Raw genomic sequence first — 23,651 nt, 5'->3', positions numbered from 1 at the left:
GTCTTACGAGAAAAACGGTACCTCACTTGTGTGGGTCGGCCTAGTGCCCGCGACAGGAAACGGCACAAAACGCAACGTGGTCACACCTCAATTTCGCAGTGAAAAATGACCCTTTTTTGGCAAAATGTCTAGCTGTAGTTTTAGAACCCTAGCTCTGCGGGCCCCTTGGCAAACCTAGCAAACCTATACATTTTTGAAAACTAGACACCCGTGTGCTTCCAAGGAGGCATGATTTGCGTTGATCCTCCAACGTTTCCTTACCCAGAATCCCCTGCAAACCTCAATTTTAGTTGAAAAATTCACAGTTTTCACACATTTTTGTGTGGGAAAGTTGAGGCATCACCGGGCTGACACAAATTTCCTACCACCCAGCGTTCCTCCGGGTCTCCCGATAAAAACAGTGCCTCACTCGTGTGGGAGGCCCAAGTACCCGCGACTGGCAAGGGCCCCAAAACGTATTGAGGCGACATGAAAATTGCCTACCTCAAAACAACCTGGTTTCGTAAGGGGGGTCACCTGGGTTTTTGGCCCGGTGCTCGGCGGCCGCCTAGGGGAAACTACCAAACCCACACATTTCTGAAAACTAGACACCCGGGGAATTCCAGGGAGGGACGGCTTGCATGGATCCCCCAACGTTTCCTTACCCAAAATGCCCTGCAAACCTCAAATTTAGCTGAAAAAATCACCTTTTTCACACATTTTTGTGTGGGAAAGTTGTGGCAACACCGGGCTGACACAAATTTCCTACCACCCAGTGTTCCCCCAGGTCTCCCGATAAAAACGGTGCCTCACTCGTGTGGGAGGCCCAAGTACCCACGACAGGCAAGGGCCCACAACGTATTGAGGCGACATGAAAATTGCCTACCTCAAAACGACCTGGTTTTGCAAGGGGGTTCACCTGGGTTTTTGGCCCCGTGCTCAGCGGCCACCCAGGGGAACCTACAAAACCCACACATTTCTGAAAACTAGACACCCGGGGGATTCCAGGGAGGAATGGCTTGCATGGATCCCCCAACGTTTCCTTACCCAGAATGCCCCGCAAACCTCAAATTTAGCTGAAAAAATCACCGTTTTTCACACATTTTTGTGTGGGAAAGTTGAGGCATCACCGGGCTGACACAAATTTCGTACCACCCAGCGTTCTCCCGGGTTTCCCGATAAAAACAGTGCCTCACTTGTGTGGGAGGCCCAAGTACCCGCGACAGGCAAGGGCCCAAAACGTATGGAGGCGACATGAAAATTGCCTACCACAAAACGACCTGGTTTTGCAAGGAGGGTCACCTGGGTTTTTGGCCCTGTTCTCGGCGGCCACCTAGGGGAACCTACCAAACCCACACATTTCTGAAAACTAGACACCCGGGGGATTCCAGGGAGGTATGGCTTGCGTGGATCCCCACACGTTTCCTTACCCAGAATGCCCAGAATGGGGGATCCACGCAAGCCATACCTCCCTGGAATTCCCCGGGTGTCTAGTTTTCAGAAATGTGTGGGTTTGGTAGGTTTCCCCTAGGTGGCCGCCAAGCACCGGCCAAAAACCCAGGTGACCCCCTTGCAAAACCAGGTCGTTTTGAGGTAGGCAATTTTCATGTCGCCTCAATATGTTTTGGGCACTTGCCTGTCGCGGGTACTTGGGCCTCCCATACGAGTGAGGCACCGTTTTTATTGGGAGACCCGGGGGAACGCTGGGTGGTAGGAAATTTGTGTCAGCCCGGTGATGCCTCAACTTTCCCACACAAAAATGTGTGAAAAAGGTGATTTTTTCAGCTAAATTTGAGGTTTGCACGGCATTCTGGGTAAGGAAACGTTGGGGGATCCATGCAAGCCATACCTCCCTGGAATCCCCCGGGTGTCTACTTTTCAGAAATGTGTGGGTTTGGTAGGTTCCCCTAGGTGGCCGCCGAGCACCGGCCAAAAACCCAGGTGACCCCCCTTGCAAAACCAGGTTGTTTTGATGTATGCAATTTTCATGTCGCCTCATTACGTTTTGGGCCCTTGCCTGTCGCGGGTACTTGGGCCTCCCACACGAGTGAGGCAGCGTTTTTATCGGGAGACCCGAGGGAACGCTGGGTGGTAGGAAATTTGTGTCAGCCCGGTGATGCCTCAACTTTCACACACAAAAATGTGTGAAAAAGGTGATTTTTTCAGCTAAATTTGAGGTTTGCAGGGCATTCTGGGTAAGGAAACGTTGGGGGATCCACGCAAGCCATACCTCCATGGAATCCCCCGGGTGTCTATTTTTCAGAAATGTGTGGGTTTGGTAGGTTCCCATAGGTGGCTACCGAGCACGCGGCCAAAAACCCAGGTGACCCCCCTTGCAAAACCAGGTCGTTTTGATGTAGGCAATTTTCATGTCGCCTCAATACGTTTTGGGGCCTTGCCTGTCATGGGTACTTGGGCCTCCCACACGAGTGAGGCACCGTTTTTATCGGGAGACCCGGGGGAACGCTGGGTGGTAGGAAATTTGTGTCAGCCCGGTGATGTCTCAACTTTTCCACACAAAAATGTGTGAAAAATGTGATGTTTTCAGCTAAATTCGAGGTTTGCAGGGCATTCTGGGTAAGGAAACGTTGGGGGATCCATGCAAGCCATACCTCCCTGGAATCCCCCGGGTGTCTAGTTTTCAGAAATGTGTGGGTTTGGTAGGTTCCCCTAGGTGGCCGCTGAGCACCGGGCCAAAAACCCAGGTGACCACCCTTGCAAAACCAGGTCGTTTTGAGGTAGGCCATTTTCATGTCGCCTCAATACGTTTTGGGCCCTTGCTTGTCGCGGGTACTTGGGCCTCCCACACGAGTAAGGCACTGTTTTTATTGGGAGACCCGGGGGAATGCTGGGTGGTAGGAAATTTGTGTCAGCCCGGTGATGCCTCAACTTTCCCACACAAAAATATGTGAAAAAGGTGATTTTTTCAGCTAAATTTGAGGTTTGCAGGGCATTCTGGGTAAGGAAACGTTGGGGGATCCACGCAATCCATACCTCCCTGGAATCCCCTGCGTGTCTAGTTTTCAGAGATGTGTGGGTTTGGTAGGTTCCCCTAATTGGCCGCTGAGCACCGTGCCAAAAACCCAGGTGACCCCCTTGCAAAACCAGGTCGTTTTGAGGTAGGCAATTTTCATGTCGCCTCAATACATTTTGGGCCCTTGCCTATCGCGGGTACTTGGGCCTCCCACACGAGTGAGGCACCGTTTTTATCGGGAGACCCGGGGGAATGCTGGGTGGTAGGAAATTTGTGTCAGCCCGGTGATGCCTCAACTTTCCCACACAAAAATGTGTGAGAAAGGTGATGTTTTCAGCTAAATTTGAGTTTTGCAGGGCATTCTGGGTAAGGAAACGTTGGGGGATCCATGCAAGCCATACCTCCCTGGAATCCCCCGGGTGTCTAGTTTTCAGAAATGTGTGGGTTTGGTAGGTTCCCCTAGGTGGCCGCTGAGCACCGGGCCAAAAACCCAGGTGACCCCCCTTGCAAAACCAGGTTGTTTTGAGGTAGGCAATTTTCATATCGCCTCAATACTTTTTGGGCCCTTGGCTGTCGCGGGTACTTGGGCCTCCCACACGAGTGAGGCACCGTTTTTATCGGGAGACTCGGGGGAACGCTGGGTGGTAGGAAATTTGTGTCAGCCCGGTGATGCCTCAAGTTTCCCACACAAAAATGTGTGAAAAGGTGATTTTTTTCAGCTAAATTTGAGGTTTGCAGGGCATTCTGGGTATGGAAATGTTGGGGGATCCACGCAAGCCATACGTCCCTGGAATCCCCCAGGTGTCTAGTTTTCAGAAATGTGTGGGATTGGTAGGTTCCCCTAGGTGGCCGCCGAGCACCGGGCCAAAAACCCAGGTGACCCCCCCTTGCAAAACCAGGTCGTTTTGAGGTAGGCAATTTTCATGTCGCCTCAATACGTTTTGGGGTCTTGCCTGTCGCGGGTACTTGGGCCTCCCACACGAGTGAGGCACCGTTTTTATCGGGAGACCCGGGGGAACGCTGGGTGGTAGGAAATTTGTGTCATCCCAGTGATGCTACAACTTTCCCACACAAAACTTTGTGAAAAAGGTGATTTTTTCAGCAAAATTTAAAGTTTGCAGGGCATTCTGGGTAAGGAAACGTTGGGGGATCCACGCAAGCCATACCTCCCTGGAATCCCCCGGGTGTCTAGTTTTCAGAAATGTGTGGGTTTGGTAGGTTCCCCTAGGTGGCCGCCGAGCACCGGCCAAAAACCCAGGTGACCCCCCTTGCAAAACCAGGTCGTTTTGATGTAGGCAATTTTCATGTCGCCTCAATACGTTTTGGGCCCTTGCTTGTTGCGGGTACTTGGGCCTCCCACACGAGTAAGGCACTGTTTTTATTGGGAGACCCGGGGGAATGCTGGGTGGTAGGAAATTTGTGTCAGCCCGGTGATGTCTCAACTTTCCCACATAAAAATGTGTGAAAAAGGTGATGTTTTCAGCTAAATTCGAAGTTTGCAGGGCATTCTGGGTAAGGAAACGTTGGGGGATCCATGCAAGCCATACCTCCCTGGAATCCCTTGGGTGTCTAGTTTTCAGAAATGTGTGGGTTTGGTAGCTTCCCCTAGGTGGCCGCTGAGCACCGGGCCAAAAACCCAGGTGACCCCCCTTGCAAAACCAGGTCGTTTTGAGGTAGTCAATTTTCATGTCGCCTCAATACGTTTTGGGCCCTTGCCTGTCGCGGGTACTTGGGCCTCCCACACGAGTGTGGCACCGTTTTTATCGGGAGACCCGGGGCAACGCTGGGTGGTAGGAAATTTGTGTCAGCCCGGTGATGTCTCAACTTTCCCACAGAAAAATGTGTGAAAAAGGTGATGTTTTCAGCTAAATTCGAGGTTTGCAGGGCATTCTGGGTATGGAAACGTTGGGAGATCCACGCAAGCCATACCTCGCTGGAATCCCCCGGGTGTCTAGTTTTCAGAAATGTGTGGGTTTGGTAGGTTTCCCTAGGTGGCCGCCAAGCCCGGGGCCAAAAACTCATAGGACCCCCTTTGCAAAACCAGGTTGTTTTGTGATAGGTAATTTTGATGTCTCCTCAATAGGTTTTGGGCCTGACGCGGGCACTATGCCTACCCACGCAAGTGAGGTACCATTTTTCTCTGAAGACTTTGGGGAACGCAGGGTGGGTGGAATTTTGTGGACCCACGCAGATTCCAGAGCTTTCCGACAAAGAAATGTGAGGAAAATGTGTTATTTTGAACACATTTTTAGGTTTGCAATGGATTCTGGGTAACAGAACCTGGTGAGAGCCAGTGAAGTCACCCCATCCAGGATTCCCCTCGGTGTCTAGTTTTAAAGAATGTACCGTTTTGCTAGGTTTGCCTAAGTGCCAACTGCGCTAGGGCCCAAAATCCACAGGTTTGCACATTGCTAAAAAACAAATCGGAGCCCAGTGGGCTTTCTGCCGCCCTGGGGGGGAATCGGGGAAGGGGGTTTCATCCTGATATGCCCCTAAAGGGGCAGAAAGACTGTGGCTATTTTTTGTGGGGGTGGGGGCATTGGTATGACCATTTTGGGCATCCCCCACCCCCACGCATAAAAAAAGCCTGCATACTCGCTGGCGCCTACTAAGCTTTCTGCCCCCCCAGGGGGCAGATAAGGGGCCACTGCCACCATCTGCCCTCCCGGGGGGGCAGAAAGACTGGAATTTCTCTGGGGGTGGGGTGGGGTATTGTCATGCCCATTTTGGGGAGCCCCTACCCCTACAGTAATAAAACAAAAAAATCCATGGATTCTAGTGGGCATTCTGCGCCCCCAGGGGGGGCAAGATTGGGGGCTACAGCTCCCATCTGCCTCCTGGGGGGCAGACAGACTGACATTTTTGTGGCGGGGAGAGTGGGGGCATCGGCGTGCCCGTTTCGGGCAGCCCACACACTAAAAACAATTGCGCAAAAAAAATCCCTGGTGTTTAGTGGGCTTTCTGCCCCCCCGAAGGGGCAGTTTAGGGGCCAATGCCCCATGTGCCCCCTGGGGGAGGCAGAAAGACTGTAATAATTGGGGGGTGGGGTGGGGTGGGGCTATGGGCCTGCCCGTTTTGGGCAGCCCCCCCCTTTTAACAATTCCCTGGTGTTCAGTGGGCTTTTTGCTCCCCCGGGGGGCAGATTGGGGGCCGATGCCCCATCTGCCCCCCAGGGGGGGCAGAAAGGCTGTAATGGTGGTGGGTGGGTGGGGGCATTGGTGTGCCCATTGTGGGCAGCCCCACCCTAAATCTAATCCCTGGTGTTTAGCGGGCTTTCTGCCCCCCCCGAATGGGCAGATTAGGAGCCAATGCCCCATCTGGGCAAGTGCGAGCCCGACCAACTGATCTCAGAAACACGCCCTCGGCTCAATTGGCACACTGCCGTGGCTGAACGGGGTGAAGACCAGGGGAGAGTGGGATATCCACCAGTTGAAAACAGGGGTAAAGTCTGAGCCCCAAAGTTGCAAGGGTAGCCCCAAACAGACCCCAAGCCCCTCGCAAGTGCATACAGAAAGGCAAATATAAAAGCAGCACATCAGTTATTTATTTATTTATTTAAACGAGTGAAACAAGTGATTTTAAAGCTGTCAAACAGCAAACCTCAGCACGGTCCGTTGCACGCTGGCCAGGGCATGGGTTTAAATGGCTAACAAACCCGGATATGCCATGAGCACGACCAGCTGATCTCAGAATCACTCCCTCCGCTCAATCGGCACAGTACCGCAGCAGAACGGGGCGGAGACCAAACTTTCCAGTCTGATATGGCTGCCAGGGTTGGGAACTACATAAAGACTCCCTTGTTCACACATGTCATTACAATCCACTACATCCACGTTCAGGCAATGCCCTAATACATGCCTGCATGTTGTAATCATAGAAGCTTATCACACACTCCGCTCTGGCAATGTGATGTACCAGCGGCAAGGAGCAGAGAGCATTAGGTGATCACAAGTGTCGTGCCTTCTGATGAAGTAAGGAAGGCAGAGCGGGTTAAGGATCCTGAGTTTGGTCTCTCCATGATGACTTTGGGACCCATAGTTACCAAGGGAGAGGAAGTGGATAACTTTGCAGAGAGCCAGTCACACATTGTTTTCAGTCACGCTTTACTGGCCGATTATTTTCAATAGAACCTTCCCAATATAGTTATCTCGATTTAATGTTTTGCATCTGTTACTTATGGTTAAACTTTCATACAAGTGAGAGAGCGTTAACGTATCTCTAGCATAGTAGATTGTTACAACCTGACAACATATGACTCTAGAATAATGTAAATACATGAAACCAGAGTTCAACTATTATGTATGAAAATAACGGAACATACTTTACTAATTTTTGTTCTGGATGTATGTATTATTTTTTTACAGATGAAATTGTCGTCTTCTGGGGGGGGACTACTCCGAGCTGTAATAATTTGATTTGTTTATGTTTTCCTTACCTGTTTGTGTATCCCTGCTTTCATTAGTGTGTGACTACGAAGGACACCACCACTCCCTTGACCAATTATCTGGTATCCCCTTAAGCATAGGGTGCGGAGTAGGCCTTTACAACTATGATTAATTATTGAATACAGTTGACATTTTATGAACTGTTTTCAGCATTTGATGCTTTTGAGATATGGTTAACAACGACTGAATGAAAGCTTGAAGTCTTACATACAATTGACGTAAACATGAGGGGACCTACTACATGAACTACCTGTACTCATGAACGACTGTTCACTAGATAATGTTTTTTGGCCTGTATGTGATAAGTGAAATATGTATGCAAACTGTCCTCCTCTCTTGTATTTTTTGTGATTTCCCTGAAGCTGTGAATGATAAAATATGGATATTAGCATCCCAGGTGGGATCCACTTGGGGTAACATATAGGTGTACTTTCTCACATTAGCATGTAGAACATCGCTGGACACCTATAATTGTCCAGCGATGCCAAATGTGTCAGGCCTAGTACGCTAAACAATATGGGCAGAGACATGTTTGTAATTTTAAAGATGGACTAGAGTCATCACTTTCTAAGGCTCCATCACTCGATTTGATTTTATTGTATCTAGGGGGGAAACATCGTTTACAACGCGGGGATTAAATTGCGATGCCATTACATCGCGGTTTTTACAACGCAAGTCATTACAACGACTTGCGCTAGATGGCGCTCTAGGACAAGGAATAGTATAATTTACTATCCAACACCTTCCCTACTGTACGTAGACTGGAGTTGGAATAGTAAATTATACTCCTCCTAAGTCCTATTCCTTGTCCTAGAGCGCCATCTAGCGCAAGTCGTTGTAACCACTTGCGTTGTAAAAACCGCGATGTAATGTACCGCGATGTAAATGTATGCGTTGTAACACCATACATCCATCTAGGGTCCTCACTAATAAAGGTGAAAACCAAGGAACCTAAAGGTATTCTTAATTGAAGTGGGTCCCTATCTTGTCCTGCACGTTTTATATAAGAACTCCCTCCTAGCTCCAAGTCTTCTAGGAGGTTGAGGTCGTCTGGTAATACCATCTTACCAGGGTGGGGAGAAGATGCCTATGATGAAGGATGACACGATAATGTGTGTGGGGTATCCTCTTCCATTAAGTATGGCCTCCTTGATTTGAAGGGTGCTACAGACCTGTAGTGGGTAGCATTTGAACCCAACCTTGGACTCACGCTCGTTGATTTTTGTGAGGCCACCCACTTCTTTAATGGTAAAATGGTCTTGTTTGGGATGACAGTAGGGTTGCTTTTCTCCTCCTTGCTCTCTCTTTGTGATTTAACCCTAAAATAGGCACCACCTTAGGAAAGTCAAAAACAGTTCCAGCACGGCAGACATATCTGTATCCACACAGCGTCAAGCACAGGGGGCCTTGTAGGACCCCCTATGTTTCCTCTTAGAAACGGGGTCTCTAGTTGGCAAGGGTATGTACCCTAGTCAAAGTAGGGACCACCGGTTCCAACAGGGTGAGTCTCAAAGTACCCTAGACCACCCTCCGGTAGCTTGGCTCAGAGCAGTTAGGCTAACCTCAGGAGACAATGTGTGAAGTATTTGTGTGACACGCACTCACACCAACACAGTAAAACCACACCAAAAAGGACACCACACCTACTTCTATAAAAATAAAGGTATCTTTATCTCAGTTTCAGGCAAGATTAATAGTAAAGAAATTCACATATGTTAAGGACTTTCCGTGTGCAGTATAACCATAGAATAGATGTGCAGGTTCTGTGAGTCTTTTGGGGACAATGTTCATGGAAAGTCACCAGTTCAGTCTCAGGGTTTATAAAGAGCTAAGAAAACAAGCATTTGCAATGCAATAGGTCTCGCATTTATAAGAGTTTGAGCTATTGGCATTGTACAATTACAATGCCTTTTATTTATGTTTTGGTTTTAAAACAAATAAAAGGCATTGTCATTTACAATGTCAGTAGCATAAACTCGCATAAAAGCAGTGTGTGGAGTGCAGCAGTGTGTGGAGTGCACTAGTGTGTGGAGTGCAGCAGTGTGTGGCATGCAGCAGTGTGTGGCATGCAGCAGTGTGCGGCGTGCAGCAGTGTGTGGCGTGCAGCAGTGTGTGGCGTGCAGCAGTGTGAGGCATGCATCACTGTGTGGCATGCAGCAGTGTGTGGCGTGCAGCAGTGTGTGGCGTGCAGCAGTGTGCGGCGTGCAGCAGTGTGCGGCGTGCAGCAGTGTGCGGCGTGCAGCAGTGAGTAATGCAGCAGTGTGCAGCAGTGTGTGGCGTGCAGCAGTGTGCGTCGTGCAGCAGTGTGTACTGTGTAGCAGTGTGTGGCGTGCAGCAGTGTTTCGTGCAGCAGTGTGCGGCGTGCAGCAGTGTATGGCATGCAGCAGTGTGTGGCGTGCAGCAGTGTGTGGCGTGCAGCAGTGTGTGGCGTGCAGCAGTGTTTTGTGTAGCAGTGTGCGGCGTGCAGCAGTGTGCGGCGTGCAGCAGTGTGCGGCGTGCAGCAGTGTGCGGCGTGCAGCAGTATGCGGCGTGCAGCAGTGTGAGGCGTGCAGCAGTGTGAGGCGTGCAGCAGTGTGAGGCGTGCAGCAGTGTGAGGCGTGCAGCAGTGTGAGGCGTGCAGCAGTGTGAGGCGTGCAGCAGTGTGAGGCATGCAGCAGTGTTTTCGTGCAGCAGTGTGAGGCGTGCAGCAGTGTTTTCGTGCAGCAGTGTGAGGCGTGCAGCAGTGTGAGGCGTGCAGCAGTGTGTAATCCAGCAGTGTGTAATGCAGCAGTGTGCGGCGTGCGGTAGTGTGCGGCGTGCAGCAGGGAAGAGGAGAGACATCCACTGTAGGCAGCCAGAGGATGAGACAGTGGAGCAGAGAGGCAGGCATCAGATCACCGACAGCCACACGATAAGACAGGGATGGGATGAGAGATCGAAAGAGAGGAATGGGGCCGACAGCGCAAGGAGCGAAAGATAGATGGGAGATGCCGTCAAACAGATAAAATGAGATAGGGGGAATACAAGCATTGTGAATGGAGCGAGTTAAGAAGAAATCCACGCCAAGCAATCAACACCATGAAAAGAGACAATAGGAGAGCGACAGAAGCAGGGTGGGAGACAAATGGACGTGAAAGGGAGACAATAGACAGGAAGAGCAGAAGAGCGCATGGAGGGAGGCAGTGACAGGAAAGGAGACAGATGGATAGTGGCAGGCAGAGACAGGGGGACAAGTAAAGCAGCAGGCTGTGTGTGCCGTACAAAGAGACAACAGACAGCAGGAACAGTCAACAGCCAGCATTGGCATAGCCAATAGGTCTCGCTTTTGGGACCTTATAAGTATTTTGTTATCCAGCACAATACCCTTGGTGCAACAACATCAAGTGTTGCATGGCTAAATACTTATAAAGTCCCAAATGCGAGACCTGTTGGCTATGCCAATGCTTGTTATAAAACGCAGCATTTAAAGCCAATTTAAGTCTGAACAGACAATGATGTTCAGCCGAGGCCGGGATTCAAACAAGATGGTACATGGGTGGCAGATGTAGCACCAGGGAACATCACCTCCCTGAAAGATCGGCTCGTTTTTGGCGCGAGGCCCCCAGAAGCCCACGAGTTTAGCTCCAGCCTGGCGAGAGAGGGAGGGAGAGGAGCAGGGGTGACGGCAAAGGGAGAGAGAGTCACTGAATGAAAAGTGCCTTGAACCGAGAGTATGCAAGAGAGTAGTAAAGAGACTGGAAGAGGCAGTGAGAACTTCAGAGAGAAAGACAGACTTTGAGAGGAAAGTGAGAGAAAGAGAGACACTGTTGGAGATAGTTGAAGCTGAGAAAGACAGTTATGAAGTGTAGGAACAGAGAGAGAGATATGATGATGGCAGCGACTGGGAGAAGGGCTGACGGGCTGGGAGTGACGGCCCTGTGACAGAGTGTGAATGGGATGTGGGTTGACCGGTGCCGCGCGTGCTTAGGTCTGTGATGATATTCCTGCCATTTGCTGCTATGATGGTGCGAGTGCGGGGGAGGGAGTGCAGAGTCAGTGCGATGGCCGCAAAGCAGTCCGTGCCGGGAGGGCCACGGGGGCACAGCAAAAAGAGAGCGCCAGCTGCTTATGGAGAGAGAGTGAAAGAAAGAGAGCGATGGCAGAAGATAACGGGAGGCAGTGAGACGGGATACATGCTGTACTCAGGAGCATTGTGATGCAATGCACCAAAATGCAAACATATTTCCACTGTAAGATAAATGTATTAAATACAAAATAAAGGAAGTAGCACCTATTTTAGAACGGAAGTAATGAGTACATGGATAAACTAAAGAGAAGAAAGACAGTACATGGCATTCAAGGCAGAATGGTGTGCTTATTTAGAAGTTTTATAAAGCACTAAGTATTAGCTTACAATTGCTTCAGAGTCGTAATGGGTTTAGCACATGGACACAATTATGCCAGTGACCAGGGTAATGTGAGTTCAGTTAGGCAGGGTCTGATATTCACAAATTGAGACATCCAAGCTGTACAAATTGCAAATAAAAATCCAGCCTAAACAGTTTGAATTTGCTACGATTCGTAGTAGAGCCCGCCTACACATTCCACAGGCCTAGTATTTGTGAAGAGCTTGGGGTTTCAAGTCGAAGCAATCAATAAGGGTCAAGGAGTTTTAAAGCCTATGCCGAGAAGGCTACATGGCATTTTGTAAGTAATGTTAATCTGTTACAAAATAACATACAGGATTGGTAGAGCACAGATCTCATTTGCAGGTTTTGGTGGGTATAGTGGAGTTTCTGTAACTGGATTGCATGCAGTGGTTGACTGATGGCACAATGGAGTGATTTGAGAATTAGGTTTTGCTTTCTTGCTATATGGAATGGTCAGATCGGTGCGTTATTTAAAAGAGATAGAGACAGAAAATGTCTGGTACTTGTGGTAATCCTCATTACACGTAGACTCTGCTTATGTGTTACATTCAAGCTAGTGGTGGATGGTGTCTACAGTTTTCAGCAAACTTCTGAAGTTTTTTCCTGTTCCGAGGTGGAAGCCACCAGTTGAGGAAAAAATGGAACAAGAAAGGGTGAAACTAAGCGTTATGAAGATAACCAGTGAGTACATGGAGAAAGATCCAGTGCTTGAAAGCCATGCACTGTTGATTTCCTACCGTAGGAAGTCAAGCCCCCTACAGGTTGGAGGTTCTGCCTGTGGTGAGTAGCAGTGTGCGGTTGCTGAGAAGCCGTGGTTTAACCACTGCCACTCATGGACCAGAGTGAAAGTGGTACCTTACTACCATCCAGGGCTAATGAATGTGATCCCTTCTCTACCGGTTCTTAAAACCTGATCTGACCAGCGTTTGCAGCTCACAAACCTGGGAATTAATTTTTTTAATACGCGAAGCTGCAAGACACACTTCTGCAGCTTTGGACACTTTGGGCTAAAAGTGCAATCCAACTCTTCTCGCGCTACAATTATTAAGGATGCACAAAAGCGGGTTTGATAAATTGCTGTGGATTTCCCGACATTAGGAAGCTGATGAGCTGAGCGTCCTTGCATGTATCTGAGCCTGTGCGCGCTGCCTTTTCCTTGTCCCATCTTTGTAGTTTGAGCTGTGCTCATAAGTGTGTTTATATGTTGGTTTGAGGTGCGTGGCCGGCGCATTTATAAACTAAGCTGTGAATTAGGAAAAGGTATCTGTTATTGAGCGAGGCCCAATATTTCTGCGGCAAAGCAAACATACTACAAAACAAAGCACCGCAACAAGTTTAAAAGTGGCAAAAACTCCTGGTACAAAAAGGCTTAACAGTTGGCTGATATGTGGACGTCGCACACAGTAAGTTATTACTTTTTAAAGTGCCCATAAACGGAGAGATATTAGAGAGAACAAGCGTGCGCGCCTCGCGCTAAAAGTTATTAAAAAAAAAAATGCGGAGGTTGTACGGATTAAAAAAGAGTCGAACCGCTAAAAATGAATGCTCTATGCGAGTATGAAGCATGCAAACCGGGACTTGGGAAAAAATATACAACCCCTGTGGCCATGAAACTCAGCGCACGGCATAGGTGCTCACATGATGTTATATGGAAATGTGCTTGGTTTGTAAAGCATACGAACTGCTTACTCAGTTACGTAGCAAGGCTCAAACATCAAAACACTGTGCACTCGAAGACGGCATCTAAATACACATGCAGTTAACCGTGTGCCAATGTGCTCAGTATCAAAAGAAAGCTTGCCAGGCTCAACAATCATGCAGAATTCTTACCAGCGACCCGTCGCCATAACCTCAAAATCGCGGTGCCGATGTTACCAAAGGAAGTGACGTGAACGTGTTTAACATTCTCTTTGGTTGCGAGGATTTAAAGAGATAGATCATGCTGTGATTACACGAGTGACTAATAAAGTTGTGATTGCGAAGTAAACAAGCATTGGCCGCGCTCTGGAAGGTAAAAAAACAGCGGAGGCAGCGGGATCGCTCTTGGGAGGGGGTGCCTGCTGCACTCAGTGCACGGAGGGTTTGTTGAAGGAGGGTTTGTTGAAACAGCGGAGGCAGCGGGATCGCTAATGGGAGGGGGTGCCTGCTGCACTCTACTCGTGCTTGCCAGCAAACGGCAATGGCAATTTGCAAGTTTGAACACTGTTCAAGAGGGTATTGTCAGGGATAGGCCCACCCACGACCCATCTCGTACACCAGGCGGCAGTAAAAAAAAACAAGAACAAGCGCGCACTGAAGCTGACGGAGTGGGAGGGGGAGTGGGGGCGGGCACGCAGGCTGCCAAATGGTGCGATGAATCACGGCTAAAGTGAAAGCAAACAAGTGGTTGCAGGACTCCAAATGGTGCGCGCGCCCGGACGGGTCACATGCACTGTAGTTGGAGGCCTGCAAAGCCACTGTTTGCACTTCCAAAACGCGCTTACTATAAGTCTCGCCAGAGCAGCGCTAAAGCGCTGGTCAGGCGAGACCTAAAAATTAACGAAGGGACTGTGTTCCTCCCAGTCCCCAGATAAGGATCTCTAGCGGGGTCAGTCAAAACTAGTGTGCTTTTAAAAAACAACTCTCCGGCTACCGAAGTCAGTTTATAGGCCCTGGTACCGCCATGCCTTACTATGTGAGCATGGGCTGTGTATAGGGGGTTCTCTTAACGCTGGCACTGTTCCTCGTGCGCAGGGCTCCCCCGGCTGGTTAGGGCTCTGTGATCCGCAGTCTGTGCAATATATGTGCCCGTGACTACCTTGAGAGCACCAGCTCCATCGTGCGTTGAGAATTAAGGGGAACCCTCAGTCCCAACTGAAACCCTTTGGGCAGGGAGTGCCCGATCTGTCCCCTCTGTCAGCAATTTGCCAGTGTTATGCCCTTCGAAGACCCGGCCGCACAGCCCGCAAGCCCGCTAACCTCCCCCAGCCCGCCCAGGCAACACAACAAGTGGCAGTGTGGGTCTTGGCGTTACATGGGAGGCTGATCTCTTGCTGCGGTGTGCCCCGAGGCTTTCCCTGGTCCGGGGCATTCTTCCCTTTTGTCGGTGCTTCCCGGGGGAATTGGAGCAGCCTTCCGGCTTCCCTCACTGATGGGAGGCTGACGTCCTGCTGGACGGTAACTTCCGCGACGGCCGCTCGTCTGGGATGACACGCCCCAGGGAATCCTGGCTGCTAAGTGATGCTGGAATGCGGCACAGCTTCCTTGCAGGCAATAACAGTCCCGTGCAAACTCGGGGCCAGCGGCGGTGATCTTGAGGACAGCCTTAAATCTGGTCTCCACTCGGGCCAGCGGCAGTGATCTTGGCTCAGCAGCGCTTACAGCGCGTTCAGGGTCCCGGGCAGGCATGGTGATTTCTGGCACACAGCGCTTCTCCGCACAGCGTGTGCAGGACACAGTGCGGTTGAGTGCCTGGGTCGGCAGCGGTGATTTTGGGTTACGCAGCACTTCACCTCACAGTGCTACACAGCACATTGAGGTCCCGGGAGGCAGCTGTGATTTTGGTTACGCAGCGCTTCACTTCACAGCGCTTCCCATGACACACATGGGGTGCAGAACACACACACTCCACGATGCAGCTGATCCTTTGGGTGAATCTTGTCCACACAGCAAGGGCAGGAGTGGGGTTAGGCACAGTTGTGTGCGCACAGCGTGCAGGCACAGTTCTTACAGGTTATAGTGTTCTTCTGGGCCCCAGCATCCAGGGAACCAGTCAATCTTCTTTGTTGAGAAACTCTGGAGATGTCTTTAACTTTCCTCTGGCAGGGCAAGATCAGCAGGCAGGCAGGGCTACTCAACTAGCTTGGGGCAGCAGTTCCTGGGAGCAGTTAGCTGTAGTGTCTAGCTAGACACGTTCTAGTGTTCCGCCTGTGATGTAATACACACTTTACAACCACCCACCACAGGTGTCTCCAGTCAGGTGACCCTGCCAATAAAAGAGGGCCGGGTGCATGTGCCCTGGGCAGTTATTACACCACCCTGCAGAGTGTCTGTGTCCATCCTTCATCACTATGTGGGCCTGCGGCCCAACATAACACTGGCGACGAGGATGGGATCAGCCTGCATGTGCAGCCGCCGTTTGTGAAGGCGGCACAAAGAGAATGTATTACCCGTGTCGAGGGCACCCCTTGTGCTGAAACGCCTGCAGACGGCCCGCAGGGCATATGAAGTGCCCCAGGGTGAAGGTGGCGCGTTGGAAGCCCACCCCGCCTCGAAGCGCCTGCTGGCGAAGAGCGGATGAGCGCAGGGCCGGACTGCTGTGACGCCGGCTGCTGCTGCTGCTGACTGCCGTGAGGCTGAGTGAGACCCCGACCTAAGAGCCCACAGAAGCAGGAGCTCACCCTGCATGTGAGCAGCACGAAGAACCTGGCAAGCATGAGGTGAGCTCGAGTGGGTGCAGCAAAGGGAGCCTGAGGGCCATTGACAAGAAGACTGGCTGCAAGCTGTGGGTGACCCCGACGGCTGAGCTACGCCGTGTACGAGGCGGCAGATCCAGGCCCCCCACCCCACACAGCGTGTGAGCTGAGTGAGGCTGCTGCGGTGGGGGTGAAGAGGAGTGAAGAGACTGAGTGTGGCCAGTTCCGCTGAAGAATGTGCACTGCAAAGTCGGGAGGTGGAGATGGTCTCTCTCCCTGAGCACTTAAAATACACGTTACCCCCTGCACAGCCGGTTAAATTGACTCACTGTGAAGGAGGTAAGTCTTGCCGCATATGACGAGTCCCGTAGAGTGGATTCGGGAGGTGGCTGTCGGAAAATGTGCCCCATCCCCCTGGAGAGTTGCTGCAGTGTGAAGACTTGCTGAGGGGCCATTGCGACGTGAGGAAAGGCGGCCCGTGTTGTGCCTGAAGGTATTTGTGATAGGCAGCCAGCGGAGGGATAGACAGAGCCCGCAGGAAAGTGAACTGCATTAAAAGTACACAAATATACCTTAAAGTAAGGCTGCCACAAGTGAGAGTCCAAGAGGCCCACAGCGTTTGAGAAGCTGCTGAGGCCAGGTTAGTGAAATAAAGCAGCACTGCCATCTGGTGGCCATTGTGCAATACTGCACTTAGGGAAACGAACAGACAGCAAAAGGCAATGAGCCAGAAAGTGCTACACTGACAGCCAGTACATACCCCAATGGCAGCGAAATAAATGCCTTTAGGAAAATAAACAAAACAAACTAAAAAGAATAAAATGGGCAACACAGAAGTATCAAGGGGCCAAACAAGATCCAGAGAGGATGACAGGACTGAACAGCAGTCAAGCTCACGAATGGACGGCTCACAGGAGAGACTCCCAGTCCGATGGAGAGAAAAGAGACCCCCCCAGGCCATGAGATAGAGACAGAGAGACCCACAGGCTGGTGGAGAGAAGAAGAGGATAGACTCGAAGAAGAGCCCGAAGAGGGCAGAATCGAAAAGACCCCGAAGAGGGCAGAATCGAAGAAGACCCCGAAGACGGCAGAATCGAAAATGACCCACAAGAGGGCAGAAAAGCAAGACCTTCTCAGCGAGATGGTGCCAACAAAAGTTCCCAAGAGGAAGTACAAGTCCTACTGACAGGACAGACCTGAGACAGGTCCACAGGGAAGGTGAGACCGTTTGGATGACGATGCGACCAGCGAGGTGTCCATATGACGTCAACATGAGACATGTGGCAGGATGCCACCTCCAAGTGAGATCCTGATCGAATGGAGGAGAAGAAGTGGCATATCGCCATTTCATCAAGGGAGAAGAAACAGCGACTCAGCACCACAGGGCAGACACCCATCACAGGTGTGCGGGAGAAAAGGACGAGAGCGACAGGGCATAGGGCTCATATCACCACAGTATGAGCCCACCCCGAGACACCAGACAGCCACCCGCTGGACCGACATCCCGGGAGACAGCCTACGGAGAAGAACCAAACGTAAGCCGCAACCAGCGCGAAGCGAGCATCTCTCCAATGCTTCCCCGCGCAATTGGTCGGTCCCTAGCATCGGCAGTCCAAGTCAGATGACATCCCTGCATCTCACCGCAGATGCCACGGGTGACGGACAACCTCAGGAAGATAAAGGCAAACTGCGAAGCCCCTCCAGTCCTCGCTCCGCAAGATCAGGCTGCCACCTGCTGCCCAACTGAAGAACAAATCACCGGAGCTCCACAAGACGGGCCACCCTGGACCCTTCTGTGTGCCACTGTTAACCTGTAGCACACCGAAGTAGAACACACCCTCGGTCCACAGGGTTCCATGGCAGCCCATCAGGAAGGCTCTCCAGGAGGCTCCAATGGGAGAAGAGTCTGCGTGAGAGAGGCAAATCGGAAATAGCTCGGCAATCAGAAGCAAGGAAGATCATCAACCACGCCGCCTCCAGGCAAATGCTTCACATACAGAGATCTTCCAGAGTGGACCTCACTGCAGCTCTCAATGCCCTGATGCTGGACCATCCTACATGGACTTCGACACTGTGAGAACTATAATATACAGTATCCCTCAAGACCTAAATTGCTTTAACTTTTTGTGGGTTTACATGGAAAAAGATCACCAACTTTGTATATACATTTTATCTGTTTTATTTATTTTTTGATTTGTTTTACCTTTTTTTTTAAACTATCATTTGTACATTATTCTTTCGTATACATGAAATTCATTTCTTATTACAAAAAAACACGCTATACAAAATTAATTCTTGTTATTCTATGCATGCACAGACCTATTTTCACAGTGCAAACATGTATAGCCAATTTTTACAAATGCTTTGGCATAACAAGACCAAAAGTATTACAAGAGTAGAGAAAAAGATTTTTATCACAAACATACCAATTTCAACATTATTGCAAAAAATATCCCCACACCGGTCATACCTCTAACCATACTACATCCATGTCACTTTCATACATGTCATTCATACTACACCCCAGAAGAGCACCACCGTGCTCAGAACTGGTCAAACAAGGGTAAACTGCTCAACCCTCTTGATGTTAGGATAGACACTGGGGTGTGTCACTCAAGCTGGTCGACGCACATTTCGGTGGCTCAGTATTCTTTAATTGCCACCTTCTTCAGGACCTGTTGCTATGTGTATTTTATCACGGGCAAGGATGGGGGGGCTTGTTATCTGTTCTGTATTGATGTTTAGATAGCAATGCTCGTTTTCTAGTAGTCGTAAATCGTCTGGTTACTAATTTGTGGTCCTAAGTTGGTTGGTACTTGGTCAAACAGAATCTCGATCTTTAGATTCTAGCACATAAGGTCATCATGTGATGGATATTCCGAATTTTTATCACAGGGGAGCACAATGGAGGTCACCCTTCATGTGATCATATTATACCTAGTTGGTCAACACGTATCCTGTTGGCTCTTCCTTCTAGCTTCTTCTTATTTCTTTTTCTTCCTCTCAAGTCATAACTTTAATAGATTTCTGCATAAAAGTTTATGTTGCTCTTCTTGTTGGATACCCTGTCGATAGTAGCGTATATCCACCAGTCAGGATACCTGGTGTGAACCGACTCCGATCGGTTCACTGCGAGACCAGGCTGGCCTAAAGCACTTTGCCAAGGCCAACAAAAACTGGCTGACGGACTGAAGAAACTGATTTAGTACTATCTGTTGTTTGTTTATTTTTCTTCCAGGTTGGACTCCTATTCTTTTCTTTTTATCAAAGGTGGGGGGGATTGTAGGACCCGATTCACAGAATTAACTTAAGACAAAATCCTAAACTTACTACTTTTGGTATTCACAGAATGCACTTACTACTTTTGGTATTCACAGAATGGATTTACGACTACTAACTTTACGTCCGCACTCGGGCCGGAAATTCTGGCCCGGAGGCGGAGCTTCCGGCCAGGAGGTGAAGCTTCCGGCCTGGAGGCGGAGCTCCCAGCCCAGAGGCGGTGCTTCCGGCCCAGAGGTGGTGATTCCGGCCAGTGGCAGAGATTTAGCCATGGCCGAAATCTCCACCTTCAGGCCGAAATCTCCACCTTTGGGCCGGAAGCTCCGCCTCTGGGCCGGGAGCTCTGCCTCCGGGCCGGAAGCCCCACTCCGGGCCGGAAGCTCCGCCTCCGGGCCGGAATTTCCAGCCCGATTGCGGACTTAAAGTTAGTAGTCGTAAATCCATTCTGTGAATACCAAAAGTAGTAAGTGCATTCTGTGAATACCAAAAGTAGTAAGTTTAGGATTTTGTCTTAAGTTAATTCTGTGAATCGGGCCCGTAGTGTCTAGCTAGACACGTTCTAGTGTTCCGCCTGTGATGTAATACACCCTTTACAACCACCCACCAGAGGCGTCTCCAGTCAGGTGACCCTGCCAATAAAAGAGGGCCGGGTGCACGTGCCCTGGGCAGTTATTACACCACCCTGCAGAGTGTCTGTGTCCATCCTTCATCACTATGTGGGCCTGTGGCCCAACATAACATTAGCCTCAGTAGATAGTGGTAATTCTTCCTACGCAACAGTCTTCACTGCAGCAGAGTTTCCTCGTGGTCCAGTAGTGTAGCAAGGATGTGCAGCCAGGACCCTCCCTTTTATACCCTGGGGTCCTGTCACTAGAAGGAGGTAGAAGCTTCTGGAAGGGTCTAGGGGTTTCTGGGGTGTTCTCTGTGGTCCCTTACCTGGCTCCTGGCAGTCTACAGTGACAAAGGCAGGGTCGTTAAGTCTATTGTGGGACAGCCGGGCCCAGCGTATTCATGTGTAAAGGTGTGAATCACCACTCCCTCCTCTCAGCCCAGGAAGGCTATCAGCATGCAGATGGGAGGAGGGAGTCTGCAGTGCACAAACTAAGTGCAGGCAGGAAAATGTCCACTTTCTAAAAGTGGGATTTCTAAAGTAGTAGTGCCCAAACCGCATATATCACTAAAAAGGGTTCCCCGCCACGACTCTAACTATATCAAACATGACATACCTATTATCACTGCGGTAGCAGGGGCCTGCAGCAGGTATGCCAGTGTCACCATGTTTTTGATAGAGAGCACCCGCACCTTAGCACTGTTTTGCAGTGGTAAGGTGCCCAGAGTCCTAAGTCCAACAAAAATGGGAGGTCAAGTGGGAGAGAAAGAGGGCACAAATGTAGGGGAAGACCACCCTAAGGTTGGCAGGTCCTACACACCACCTTAGGAAATTCAAAAACAGTTCCAGCACGGCATACATATGTGTATCCACACAGCGTCAAGCACAAGAGGGCCCTCTAGGGCCCCCTATGCTTCCTCTGATCCAGAGTTTTCATGGTGGAAGAACCACCATGAAAACCCTAGTGGGTAGACAAAACTCGTAATATATTTGGAGCTACCAAGGGGGTCCCGCCAAGCATATCGATGCCTCTGGACCGCCACGGAATGGAGGTTCCATGGGGGTGTTTTTGGTCCCACGGCAGCACTCGTAAGAATGCCACCACACCATGAGTCTATTGGTCTGAAGACCGACAGAATCATAATCGGCCTACATTCTTAATTGGTCAACCTCATTAGCCACAGAAATTAAAGGCCTTAAAATCAGGTTCTCTCAGGAATATTTGGTTTCTGTAGTTCCGGAGTCATAAATACTTCACTGGCTTGACACATACAGTTGATTCTTTTCACTGTTTTATTTGTGTGCTTACCAACTGGTAGACATCATCCATTTCCCCAGTATGGATACATCTAGCATTTAAACTTTCAAAGGACACGGGAATGCACAAACCCCACGGTTGAGGTAGCACTCATTCTTCAATGTCAATAACATGTTTATCCATTTGGCTTAATTGGCTTGTGAAGCTGTCCCTGAAATTTATCATGTTTCTTAAACTAAGTCCTCTCTAAGATCTGACATACTCTGGTTGTCACGCCTGGATCAAAAAATGCAACTGAGGGTTCTATTTCAGTTACCTGACCCTAAAAATCTAGAATAGTCTTCCTGAAAACACTACAAGTATCCTTGTGGCAGATTTGTTTAAAGGAGGGGAGTGCAAGGGTAGAGAGGACGAAAACTGTGGGAACAGATGGAGCACTACGAGCCACATGTATTCATTTCTAAATTACGGGAATTGGGCCACAAGAGTTTGATATAAACAATGAAAGCGATATTACGTTGAAAAAGTGCTCTCCCTAAATGAATTCTCTGTATCCTCATGACTGAAGCTGCTTTTTTGCGGTCTTGTTTACTTTGGCACCACATGTATTCCGCATCTCAATGTTTAGCAATCCTGTTTGAAGTAAGAACAAAGGAGCTATATGCTGCATAGCCTGTTTTGCTTCTTTTTAGGTCTCGCCTATGCAGCCTATGCAGCGCGCATGCGCTGCTTAGGAGAGAGACCTTTAGCCATCAGCACAGCTTTGGGGGCAAAAACGTACACGCGTTGCATTGCTTGCAATAGCAAGGCGTGCACGTCTGGCGATTTCCTTGCAGGAGCGTGCGGCACCATATGGGGGAGCCATATAGTTGCGCTTGTTTTTTTTACTGTTTGCACATAGCACTCTGAACGCCACTGCCCACTTTTTAGGCTATTCCCTGTCGGCACTCTTGCCCCCCTGCTGATACTGCTCCTGCCCTGTGTGGACAGGTTCCAAATCTCTCTTGATCCCAGCCACAGGTTCTCTGGCACACCTTTTCCTGAGTGGTGCGAATTTGATTCACGCATTTAGAGTGCTACAAGCAGTTGAGCACCCTTAAATAATAGGTTGGTTTTTTCGTTCTTGCCAGGCAAAAGCTTACCGTTATTGCGACCTTCTTTTTCACCATCTTTCTTATAGTAGCCACTTCTCACGCGTCCTGTGCTGCTTCTCACGTGGAGCTGTGCCTTTCCCTCCACCGACTCCCTCCACCTGTGTAGAATGTCCCACTTGCGGGTTCAATCACACCGCTCATAATTCCAGTAAGGGTAACATATCTCTGTGTGTGCGGAGTACACTGGCACTCTGCACGAGCAAATGCGACGTCACCGCAGGCATGTGCGAGCCACTGGGATGATGCGTGCAAAGGTGGCTTTTGTTCCGCCAGGCAAGGTCATCCTGAATTTGGTATGTTTCGTTGTGTGTATTCTGCCTTTGGACTTCTATGCATCCCTAAGATTCTTCTTCGGCCAGGTAGACTCCTGTGCTTAACGCTTACTTGCTTCATGGGTCCCATCTTCCCTTCCCTCTTCCATCCTGGCCCTGGTTCGTTAACACACTTGGATAGTGTGTTACAGTACCCGAAGTGCCTGGAGAGGAAAATATTGCTCAAACACTGTGACATGAACGTGCCCAGGGCCAGCTGGCGCTGCTATGTGTTTCAGCGTGTAGCAGGCCAGAGGGCCCCTACACCCTTCGTGGCCTGACAACTGGGCAAGAGGGGCAGCATGTTTCTTGTATCATGAAAAAGTGTCTTTAGCACCATGTGTTCTGACCCCAAGACCTGTGTTATTTTGTCTTTCTGTAGAGTTACCAGGCATCTGCCTTTATTTGTGTGAACAAGTCGCTCTTTTTTTTTAAATATTGGATCCTGTGAAGTCGCCTTCATTTTTTGTCTCGTTCCACACAGCTGAATGACACTTTGAACATGAATATTCACCTTTACAGCCTCCAGAGATTTAAAGGAGCTAATGACAGACCCATGAAAGAAGGCGCCATGCCAGACCTCTATACCTGCCAATAGACCCGATTCAAACAGGAGACTCTCGATTTTTGAAGCCACAAATGGCTTTATTTTGGTTTCCCAAATGAAATTGCCTCTAGTTTAATGGAAGTTAATGTGGGAAATACATTATCCTTATTATTTTTATTTTAATCTCCCACTTTCCTTTTCTAAAACCTTGTCATGTATGGATCTCTGAGCTCACTGTACCCATGACCACAGAAAGGATCAGAACTAAACTCAGTGATAGGGGCTTTGTTAAGCAGCCATGAACCCTGCTTT

The sequence above is a fragment of the Triturus cristatus genome, chromosome 7, assembly GCF_964204655.1.
Source record: "Triturus cristatus chromosome 7, aTriCri1.1, whole genome shotgun sequence".
Taxonomy (NCBI): Eukaryota; Metazoa; Chordata; class Amphibia; order Caudata; family Salamandridae; genus Triturus; species Triturus cristatus.
This window is presented reverse-complemented; position numbering follows the sequence as displayed.